Genomic DNA, 12,076 nt, shown 5'->3' with positions numbered 1-12,076 from the left:
TCCTATAGAGACTTGATGCCCCAGGGAAGGGGAATACAGGGCAGATGAGGTGGAACGGGTGGGGAGCACTCTCTCAGAGGCAAAGGGTAGGGAGGATGGGGTGAAGATGGACCACGGTGAAGGGAATATTTGGAATGTAAATAAATAAAATAATTTATTAAAAAGCAAATCAATGGTGCTCCATGAGAAACATATTGAAAGGCCTTAGGTGTTGATAATAAATAAATTTATATATATATATATATATATGTGTGTGTGTGTGTGTGTATGTGTGACATTAAAAGTATATAAAAAAATTAAATAAAAATATCTGAGTATAGCATATAGAAGTTGCTTTTGACAAATTCATATAAGAAATTCATATAAGAAATTCATATAAGAAACTTTGAATCCTTCTAGTCAGCAAATAATTCGTGTCTAACTTCTAGAAGCATGCATACTAAGGATAGAACAACCAACAAGAAGTAAGAAATTTCTGAATCTAGGTAAGTTGTATTCAGTATACAAAATATCACAGCAGTACCAGGAGTAGAAACCCAGTAGAAACTCAGTGATTTATTCATAAAAGGGTTTTGAATGTGGACAGGGCTGTTGGTAGTCCAGTAAGGATTCCCAAAGCAGTGACATTTAAACAAGAACATGAAGATAAAAGACATGCTTGAAGCAAAGACAACAGCTTCTACAAAAACTGAGTGAATGAAAGAAATAAAACATATTAAAAGATAAACACTCAGAGGCCATCAATCTAGACTAACAGCTTGACTAACAGCTGTGCATAGGAGAGATGAGAACAAGAGACAGCAGCTATGTGGACCACTGTAAGTGTTCTATACTTGATCCTGAAAGGCATGTGGGTAAGAATTTGGGGGGTCATATCATGAAATGGTGTATGAACTGGTAACTCAATTTATTGAATTATCATCTCATTTGTTAGTATTTTAGCATAAGGGCTTTAATGAGATTGTTCTGGGAAAGTCCTTGAAGTACAAAACCACAGCATGCAGTTAAGATAAAACAATAGAAAAGAAAATCAAAGAACAAAACTAGTGAGAAAAGTGGAGAACAAAAAAAATGGGAAAAATAATCATTGTTAAGTAGAGTATATTGAGGATTCCAATAGAGCCCAGGGGTAAAAGGGTGAGCTTGAGAGAGATGCTGCCCTTCCTATCCCATGCCCGTGGGATAGAGTAACATTTAGATCATAAACAGGGGTGAGCATGATTTGATGCATTTATCACTAACTCTAACAATCACTTCTGCTTCCAATTTTAGGGGGATCTCAAAACTCTTGAATTTCATTGCTATTCAGCAGAAGTATGTATTTTGTGCAAATTCCCAATAGATAAAACTCAAACAATTCAAGCAACTTGTGTGCTTCCAACCTGGACAGACTTCAGAGGCAAAAAGCCTTATTCTGCTACCTTGAATTGAGACACATACTCTGCCTTTCTATTTCTCTACAATGAAAGAAAAACAACCCTTTAGATTTCTGTCTTAAGAAATTTACTTTCTACTCTATTAGCCTTGAACCAATCTAAAAATTAGGAGAAGCATTTTAGATGAAGATAACATATTCAAACACTGTCTATAGGTCTAGAATCTTCATGTATTAGGAACCAAGGAACAGAAATAATAATCACTTATCAAAGCATGTTGATTATTTAATATATGCTTTTTGTATCTAAGAATCTACTTGTTTTGTTTAGGACAACAAGTATCTAAGCACAGCTTTAATAAAAGCACTTTATTTTCTTATACTATATAAGTAGGTTTTAAAATACTATATACTTTTCCATCACAACTACCTAGATAAAATGAAAGACCCATATGTCTCTGAATTCTTCAAAATAAATATATTGATACCACCATGGTAAGTGGGGGGGAACAGGATTGAAGCCCTGAAGGCCAGCAAAAAGAATAGAAACAGGCAACATCAGGAGGTAGGAGGTGGGGGGGACCCTCTCAAATGTACCAGAGACCGTGAAGGTGAAAGATTCACAGGACTCAAAGGTAGGGACCTTAGATGAAGTGCTCTACAGTAGGAAGGAGGAACTTGTAGAGCCCACCTCCAGTGGAGAGACAAGATATCAAGTAGAGGGAGGGGGTTGCCATCCCACAGTCCAAAGCTCTCAGAGTTGTTCTGATGGAACTGCAGGGACAAAAATGAGAAGAGAATGAGAGAAAGGAGGTCCAGTGACAGGCTCAAGTTGAGATCAAGCTCAAGGGGAGACCCTGGGGCCTGGCACTGTTATTGATACTGTGGTGTGCTTGTGGACAGGAGCCTCGCATGGCTACCCTCCCAGAGGCTCAACAAGCAGATGAGAGTCAGATGCAGACACTAGCACCCAACCAATGGACAGAAGCCAGGGACCCCTGTGGTTTAATTAGGAAAAAGCTGGAGGAAACTAAGGAGGGCAGTCCCATGGAGAAACCAACAGTTTCAACTGACTTGGACCCCCAAAATCTCTCAGAGACTGAGCCACTAACCAGGCAGCACACACCAACTAATATGAGGCCCCTGGCACATTTACATCAGAGGATGCCTGGTCTGGCTCAGTGAGAGGAGATGCACCTAACCCTCAAGAGATTTGAGGCCCCAGGAAGTGGGGAAGTCTGGTGTGGTGAGGATGGGAAGGTGAAACATCCTCTTGAAGATGGGGGAAGAGGTATGGGATGGAGAGAAGTCAGGGGGCAGACCAGGAAGGGGATTGTTGCAGTAAAAAATAAAAAAAAAATAGTTTCTTTTATCCCATGCTAATGCCAGCACTGGCACTGGAGGGCCACATGGCATCTGTGAGATATTTTCATCTCAGTCAGTAAAGCATCTCACCCACTAAGCTCCATCACATCTCACACTGCTGATGGCTACTCTCGGGGCCTGGCAGCAATCTCTACCCATCTAGTTCCCAAGGTGGGTCGCTGCCACACTAGTTTAACACAGAGACCACCTATGTCTCCTTTACTGTAGACTCAACTATGTTGACACATGAAAGAACACACCACCTGATCTAATTGATAAGATATAATATGCCCATCTAGACAGCACAAAATTCCATACACATTCAACCCTTAAAAATAGTGGTAGCAACCTGTATCTATGTGCAGAGAAGAATCTTAACATCGGCTGCCATGTTCTCCCAGCTCTTCCTCTAGCTTCTTCTCTCCTTCACATCATGGGTTTATAAAATGCAATGGAACATTCCTTAATCTCAGCTCTAGGGAGCTCGAGGTGCTTCCCCATTCTCAAAATGTCAGACAAGACTGACAGAATAGGAATCACGAAGACCTTGCTAGAAAGCAGAACGGTGAACCCAGGAGACATAATCCAAGGCATCCATTCACTTTCATAGCTATCGTCCTACCTTCATAAAGCTACAATCTGAAGAAATTCTGGGATCAATGCTCCACCCCTAGTCAAGAAACTATTGACAACTGAGAGCTCCTGACAAAGTAAGGGTCAAGTTTTTTAAGCTTATAACACTTATAAGTTGGCCATACTCCAGTGGAAGGTCACACATTCAAAAATATCAAGCAGCACAAATTGTCCTTAATGGGGGAGCAGAGACAAAAAAAATGTTATTGGAAAGGGAAAAGAAATGAATCTGAGAAGAGTTGGGAAAGAGGGGGTAAAAATGATCAAATTACACTGTACGAAATTCTAAAAGTGGTGATGATGATGATGATGATGATGATGATGATGATGATGATGATGATGATACCCTGAGATTATGAAGAGCCACAGCCACTCAATGACAGTTGAAAGGAGGGAGAATCAGTATTAGTTACCCAATACCAGTAGTCAACTTTAATAACATAGGTATACTACATGTTAGAAATACTGCATACACTCAGCAGGTTGTATTTATATTCATATGTATATACACATGTAACAAGAATAATTAAAGAAAAACAAGAAGCAGTGAACATAAGGATAACAATATATACTAAAGATGATTTTGTTCTTAGAAACAGGGTCGTGTTATATACTCCTAGTCCTACCTGGCCTGGTATTTAGTACATGGCCCTGGCCATCTTCCCTGAAGCTCCTAAGTTCTGGGATCATGAATGCTCACTCTTAGCTGAATTTGAGCTCCTTCTAAGAATAGGTCAGTGACAGGAACCACCTACTACTAAGTTTCTTGTTTATATGAACCTGACTGCCACAATGAAGCCAATATAGATTAAATTTGTAAAAACAAGATTAGCACACTGTTAATTGTTAAAGGTGACCATGGTTTTATTTTTTCTCCTATATTGGATTATTAATTTCCAATGCTGGTAAGATCTTTCCATTCTTTGCAATTGTCTTTAAAGATGCAGTACAAAAAGCTACTCGGGAATACCGTATCTTCTGATTTCTCAAAACAGACACATCCGAATGTCCCAGCACCCTATCTAAGTGAGTGAGCAAATTACAGACATGACAGGCCACAAAACAGCTCCCTGGGGGAGAAAAGTTTTGATGAAGTGCCATCTGTTTTCTGCCCCACTAACTTTTAGATCTACTCACTTACACACACACCTGCCCACTTCCGCATCTGCTGATAGATTTTCTTCAACATCCCAGCTGGTTCAAGACAATGACAACAAAAGCCACAGCTGCCTCCTGCAACTGGTGGCAGTCTGGGAAAGAGATGCCTCTATTAGACGCTGTTACCAAAAGCGACAAAATCCAAAACTGTGTGCAGTAGTAGATAAAAAGCATGACAGGCCAGTGATGTCACAATTCAACAGCCCCCAACATGGAAATATCTCTATCCTGAGTCAACACCTAGGTCCCATGGGACGTCATCACCCGTGTGTTTCACACGTAGTAATGTAAATCCTAAGTGACCCTCTCTGTTAAAGCTATGAGTCAAACCCTCAGCTTGGTGACAGCCAAAAATATCTCCAAGAACCTTACAGATTATGTGGGATGCTGAAAGGAACGAAAGCTAAGAGGAACCTTCTGTCAGAGCAATATTCTGCTCACTGCTCCATCTGGCTCCTGCTCTCCTTTAAAGGATCCAGATACTTGGACCTAGGAAGACAGCTCTGTTAATGTTAGTGCTTGTCTTGAAAGTACAAGGACCTATGCTCAACCCTCAAGACACATACACACACACACACAGAACTCAAAAACTATCTTGATGTATCTCTTTAAGCCCCTATTTTTATGGTGGTCTCATACTTTAGTCTAAATATTGATTATAACATAGTTTTATGCAGATTTCCTTTGACCCTGTATGTTTCCTTTTATGCATATTTAACTTTTGATCCTACCACCCTGTGCACTGTACTAAGAATCCAGATTTCCTTTGATCCTGTTTATTTCCTTTTGTGCATATTTAACTTTTGATCCTACCATCCTGTGCACTGTACTAAGTCAAGAGCTCCTGGTAATCAAAAGATAGCTCATCTTAATTTAGACTTATTAGGTGACACTCTTCTCTTGGTAATATTGTCATCATTACTCCCTTGGCAGTAACTACAAACATTCTCCCTCATTCTCTCACACCTTGTCCCAACCTAAGCTTGCTCCATGCAGTTTTCAAATATGCTAAATATTTCCTTACTTGGGTAATCATTTTTATATTCTCTGCAGTATAATCCCCAGTTTCACATTTTTTTTTTGCTTCAATGATTACCCTTACATGCCCTAGATAACTAATTAAATCTACACTCCCATATTCCCTTCTACTTGACTGAAACGCCAACCTTGAGATTCCATTTTCTTTTAATTAAGACTTCCTTTCTGGGTATGCAAATTTTAATCTTCCTTGTAAACCTGTCGGGTATTTTAGTCCACTGTTTCATTTCTTGGGAATCTAAAGAGTTTCTGTATGTAATTACGGTAACAAAAATGAATCTGCTTCATTCATCACAATTCTCCCTTCCTGGGATGCTTAAATTTGGTGTAGCAACTTCTAAGAGATTCGTATAATAAAAATATACTATAGACCTCTAACACAAGGACTTTAGTAGTAGTGCATCATATGTAGCTTTGAAAGTATTCTTACATGAGATGGAAAGTAGATCAAAACTCTTCATCTCTTTTTAACTGTCTCCCAAGACATAGGTCAACCCTTCTGAACCACTCCTACAGTTCAAGTCTGAAATCTTTCTCTATACCAGAGACCTTTAAATACACATCACACATCATTCTGAGAGCAACCAAACCTTCGACCACCTTTTTGCTTTTCCGATCAGGTACTGTCCTCAGGGTATTCTGCATCCCTGATTGTTGCATAGCACATTTTAGCCTTAAAATTATTCAGTTGTTCAGATTAAACTTGAACTCATGATCTTCCTGGTTCAGTCTCCCTAGTTGCTGGGTTAAAGATCTGTGTTATCAAGTGCCTTGTTCCCAAATGTTTATCCACATCTATATTAGATTACTCAGACATTACCACAAAACACAATCTAAGCAAAGCTTGGGAATTTTATTAGGATATATTATTGTAGAAACCCTGTAGAGACATACAGAGGGATAAAACTTCTTCTACCTTTTCTAACTATAATTTGGCATCTCTAATTACAGGTAGGATCTAATAGAACTGTGCATCATTCCATATATTTGAAACACTTGAAGAAATCTTTAGACTTCGTTACCTGTCTTCACAAGCAGTTGAAAAACAGCCTTTGTTAGTTTTCTTACTGGTTTATGGGTATACTTGCAAGCTCCATGTCATCAAAGAAAGACTACCATTTTATTAGGTTTAAATGAGGCATCTTCATTCTTTTTGCTTCTCTGCACCACGCAGAATAAAGAATTGTCTTGGGCCACATAATGAATCAGTTCAGTAATACTCTACTCAAACAAAATTTCTTTTAAGATTTCTGAAATGCTTCTTTCCAGAAAATGTCACTGCAGGTGGTGCTGGGGCACTTTGTACTTAGTCCCTTAAAAAACTGTGGACATCCTGAATTAAATAAAGATATTATTTCCACCTTTTAAGCAATAGAGGCTGTTTTAATGCAGAATAACTTTTGAAATTTTATGTGAAGCATTTTGTTGCCTTAATCACGGATACACAGATCAAAACAATAACAACTATAAAGAAGATTAAAAAATAAATTTTAAATTAATATGTAGATGTAACCCTATTTCCTGTGTTGGATTTTGAATTTATTAAAGGCATGATAAATATAAAATGCAATGAGAATATTGAGATCTATATCTTACAATGCATTGCTAACCTAAATTTGATAGATCTGTTTGAAATATGTGTAAGTATTAAGTTCATCCTTCCAGGACAGGTGTAAATAAAACGAACTCTACCTTGAAAAGTGAGAGTATTTCAAAGTAAATACATGTTTTTCAGAATCTATGTTGTATCAAAATTAGAAATTCAAAACAAATAAGCATGCTGTATAATATATTGTTCCTCCTGTATTTGTTTTTATTTTATGCTTCTGGCAGAGCTACTTTTCAATGTTACTGTAGAGCACAACAAATTAAGAGGGCATGTGTTTTCCTTAAGGTAAGTGAGGAGTAGCCAGACATTTCAAATGGAATTGTGCATGACTTAATATCTGTAAGAATCGGTCTCTAAAAGAGATCACTCTAGAACCTTACTGCAGACAGAACAAGACCTGCTCTCCGAGGTTCACAATGTTCTTCAGGTTCTTAGATCTCAGATTGGCAGACAATGCCCAAGAATTCACTCGATCCTCCTGAGAAAGGACTTGTTTTTCTAACAGGAAAACACACGATTCTACAACATCCTTAATTAAGACAAAGGGGCAGTTTTTAACAATATATATCTAGGTATGAGAAAAGAATGATATCATTTTATGCGAAGCCTAGCCTTTGCTCATCACAATACTTCCAGCATTTAAACTAATATAAGGAAGTCCTCAGAGATTAGTAAGAATGACTGAGCTGTATGTGCAGCTACAGGTTTGCTCTGTTCTATGCTACAGGGAAAAGTAATTGATTTGTCTGGACTTCAGTAACTTGTCCTTTCCAAGAAACATGGGGTGACATTCAGAGTCATCTTATGAATGGTAGCACACATGTCTCTTGTGCCCCTCACCAAAAGGAAACTCATATCTATGAGACCAACAGCAACTTTAAATCCTGTAGTGTTTTTACTTTGGCCTGACTTCAATACTCATGAAGGAACAAAATAGTACAATAATTTCATTTGATCCTCTCCATTGAACAGTAATAAACTGCAAGCTGCTAAAACTTTTCATTTGGCCATCTTTTCTGATTCCGATATCATAAAATATGATTCAGGTGAAGTAATAAAACCGATGGGTGGTTCATGCATACATCACTCAATCCATTGAGTGCTGACAAAGGAGGGGAAGCTTTTAATGTACTGGATCTAAGTGATAGAAATAAGTAAATCTAGTAAGTAATGTGTGTTTGGGCCTCCAAGAGGCAAACTAGTAATAAATAAAACATTGGTGGTATTTATGGGTCTTGCTTTTCAATGATGTCACCCTCTGAAAGCACCCATGCTACTTAGCCTAATACACATAACTGCTATCACTCACTTTGTAAGCTTTCCCTGTAATAGTCGTGCAGTTACACATAAGAATAGATTTAGGTAAAACTCTAAATCTATATACTGATTACACTCTGCTACACCGCCCATTTCTGGAGTTCGCTGTTTTGGCACCTTCTTTCCAGAGTATAAAAAACACACAGTGTTAAGAAGGGTGTCCAGAAATGCTATGATGCTGTCTAGCTATACCATAAATTACTAAAAAGAATACAGAATGTTGTATATAACAGTCTCATTGTTTTTGTTGAACCTAGCATACATTGGGATGAATTTGCCAGTAACCTAGGCCCCTACAAGACTGAGAGACCCAGGAAGGTCCTAGACAAAACTGAAATGATTTCCAGAGTAGGCATCTGCCTAATCGTACTGCACCACAGGAAGCTAGAGGCTTAGGTCTTCCTTACAGCCACCCACAAAGTATTTTATAGAGAGAGGAAGTGATAAATGACTCGATATCCTGCATAAACATGTTTAGAGACACCTACTTGCACACCTGTGTGAAATCCCACTTATTTATTCTCACTTTGTCACTCTGGAAATTCCACTTGATCTTAGCCAAAAGGCCGAGAAGCAATACTCTGGAAATTCCAAAGGCAGACTTCACTCAGCCTTTAGAGCAACTGAAAGGATGGCTATGCTACAGAGAACAAAATAGGCTCTGAAATCTTCCTCAGGCTTGTCCTGAATGGTGTCCTATTAGAGGCTCTCTAGGAGTCTCTGCTAGTCTCAGTGACAAGCAAAATCTGGCCAGATGCACGATTCTACTGCAGGAGAACTGGACTCAGCCACAACTGTATCAGGGGTGAAGAGGCAAAAACCAGACTCTGCAGTTTTTAAGAGAAACCCACCCCCACTTTTGGGGTTTACACTGTCTCTATCTGGGATCACAACTTCTTAAAAGACCAGCTAAATCTCTTCTCCACACACACTGCAGCCTATCTTTCCTCCGTCTTCCCCTTAGCTCTTCCATTGCATGTGCTTAGCTCTCAAATCACTATTCCCACTAGGCACGTTGCAAGAACTAGGTTTTTTTTCCATTCAAATTTCTGACACCACCCCGGTTAGTTTAGATTTGGCAATTGTCAACAACATTATGTAATGGGCTTTGCATTAATGCAATCTGTTTCGTAAACCAATCTATTTCATTAATCGATTAGTTCACATTGTCACACTTCCTGATAATCACAAAGAAAAAAAAAACATCAAAAGGAAAATTTTCTTTTGTGTACTGGTTTTATCTCTAGAGACTCCTTCAATATACAAAAGTATGTGGACACAATATGACTGAATGAGGAGGAAAAGCACATTGTCTTCTTTTACTATCACAGCACAATATGTCCAGGCTAGACATGATGCATCCCTTTAATCCCAGGACTCAAGAGACAAAAAATTCAAGGCCAGATTGTCCTAACAGCAAGTTTCAGGCCAGCCAAGACTGAACAGTAAGACCCTCTCTCAAAACCAAACAAAACCAAAAATTGAATTTTATCTGCTCAAAAGTAGACAAGTTTTACAAGTCCCGTGTTGTACAAAGCAAGTGTAATACTGAACATTGTCTGCACAGCAAGGAAGTACGACCAGTGACTATCATACTATGGACAACGATTGACGTCAGCCTTCATTTACGGAAAGCTACGCAAAGGCCTCAGATGCACATAATAAAATAAGTCCCCAATAGACAAATATGCCACTCATTTTACCTCTGTTAAAAAAATCCCCAAGGAAAGGTTGAGTACCATACTAAAAGTTATTCAGTTAACATTTTATGACAATAGAACTCAGGACCCCAAAGAAGACTTACCTCAGTCATTATTAATAAATAAATAAATACATATATATGCAATAAAATAAAAATGTAGTATAGACCTCTAACCCCCTTAGTAGAATGATAATTTGCTTCTAAAGTATCCTTACATGTGATTGAGAATAGAATGCAAACCTTTCATTTCTTTTAAATGGTTTCCAGAGTCATAGGCCCTTCCTTTATAAACCACTCCTACAGGTCACTCTAAAGTCCTCTGTACCAGAAAACTTTGAATACATATCACACATCATTCTGAGAGCTCATGGACCTATGCTTTCAACAATCTTTTTCTTTTCTGACCAGAAACTGTACTCAGGTTTTTGGACATCACTGAATTATATATCCAGCCCTATAATTTTTAATCCTTTTATTTTACTATATAGTCTTGTTACATAGAACAGGTTAGTCCTCAATTTGTCCTGTTGTCCAGACTAATCTTGAACTCATGATCCTCCCCATTAGCCCCCCTAGTATCTGGGAAACATCTCGATATTTTTCTGTATATCTTGAATAGCCCATGTTAATTTTTAATAGATTCAAGTAACACAATTTACAGAGACAGGCTATTACACATTTCTCTGCATTCTAAGGATAAGACTGAACTTATAATTGGACATTCGGACCTGAAATCAATGACTTGACCTCATGCCTTTTATAACGGTAGACATTAAACTTTGTATGACTTCAGATCATAAAATAAGGACACTAGGAAAATATGTTCTGGAAGAGCTCTTCAAAACAACTTTTCCAAAAGTGTAGTTAAGCACGGTACTCAATCTAGATTTCACAGACTGTATCCATAATTTAAATGTCAAGGCTTGTCATTCCTAATAGTTATCATTGCCGAGCAGCACTGTGACTGTTAACTGTCACAAATACATGAGGTCTGTCTACACATTCATTCTGCCAATGACCCCAGAAAATTGATCTAAAATGAACGTTGGTCTTTTTAGTCGGTTAACAATTTGAAAGATTCCTCAGGAAAGTAAAACTATCAGTTTATCTAGGTTGCTACCTCCAATGTCCAACATGGAGTAACTTTATTCATGCATTAGCAAGTGCTGGCTAATTTTAATGTATGTTCTTGATTGACAAGATCTGGGGACAAGTCTATCTTGTATCTAATCTTATTAAGAATTAAGATTGCAAATTTTTAAGAACTATAATTTGTTTCCTCTAATTTTTCAAAGAATACCACCTCCAAAGAGATAGACTTCATGAAGAGATGGCCTCTGATATTTGTACAAATCCAAATGTGCTTTTCCCAACTCCCAGCTGTATGCCACATGATGCTTTATTGAGGCTCTATGACTAGTTTAGCCACACACCATCTCTGTGAGAGAAAAGGCAGGTAGGTAAGTAGAACTCAATCTTCCATTTTACAGATATGAAGTAAAGCTGGAAATAAGACAAGTCAATCATTTCAAATCATACTCTTAGTTTGTTGAAGAATCATTAGGTTTTGAATAATTTGGTAGCAAACCTGGTCTGATCCACCTAAGTGTCATCTTTAAATATGGTGGCGGCAATATTGAAAGAACAATATGGTAATCTGGTCATAATTATTACGTTTCTCTTAAGGAAAAAGGTAAAGTGTGTTTGTAATTCTTTTTGTGCTGCATGCTAAAACTTAAGTTCATTAGAATTAAATTTCATTCAAGAGATTCACAGGTGGTAATCTGAATCTGAACCTCTGTTCTGGAAGATTAGGATGGATCTACCAGTAAATCATGCAAGAAAATTTGCAAAAGAATTACAGGCTTGACAGTCTACA

The 12,076-nt window shown here is 38.0% G+C and overlaps 1 protein-coding gene across 1 annotated transcript in view; it reads right to left on the bottom strand.

Moving 5' to 3' along the window:
* Gabra2 (gamma-aminobutyric acid type A receptor subunit alpha 2) overlaps positions 1-12,076 on the bottom strand; it is a 132,786-nt gene that overhangs the window by 112,954 nt on the left and 7,756 nt on the right.

Source organism: Rattus norvegicus, chromosome 14, assembly GCF_021556685.1.
Source record: "Rattus norvegicus strain SHRSP/BbbUtx chromosome 14, alternate assembly SHRSP_T2T, whole genome shotgun sequence".
Lineage (NCBI taxonomy): Eukaryota > Metazoa > Chordata > Mammalia > Rodentia > Muridae > Rattus > Rattus norvegicus.
The sequence above is the reverse complement of the archived record's forward strand: the minus strand, read 5'-3'. Positions and strand labels throughout refer to the sequence as shown.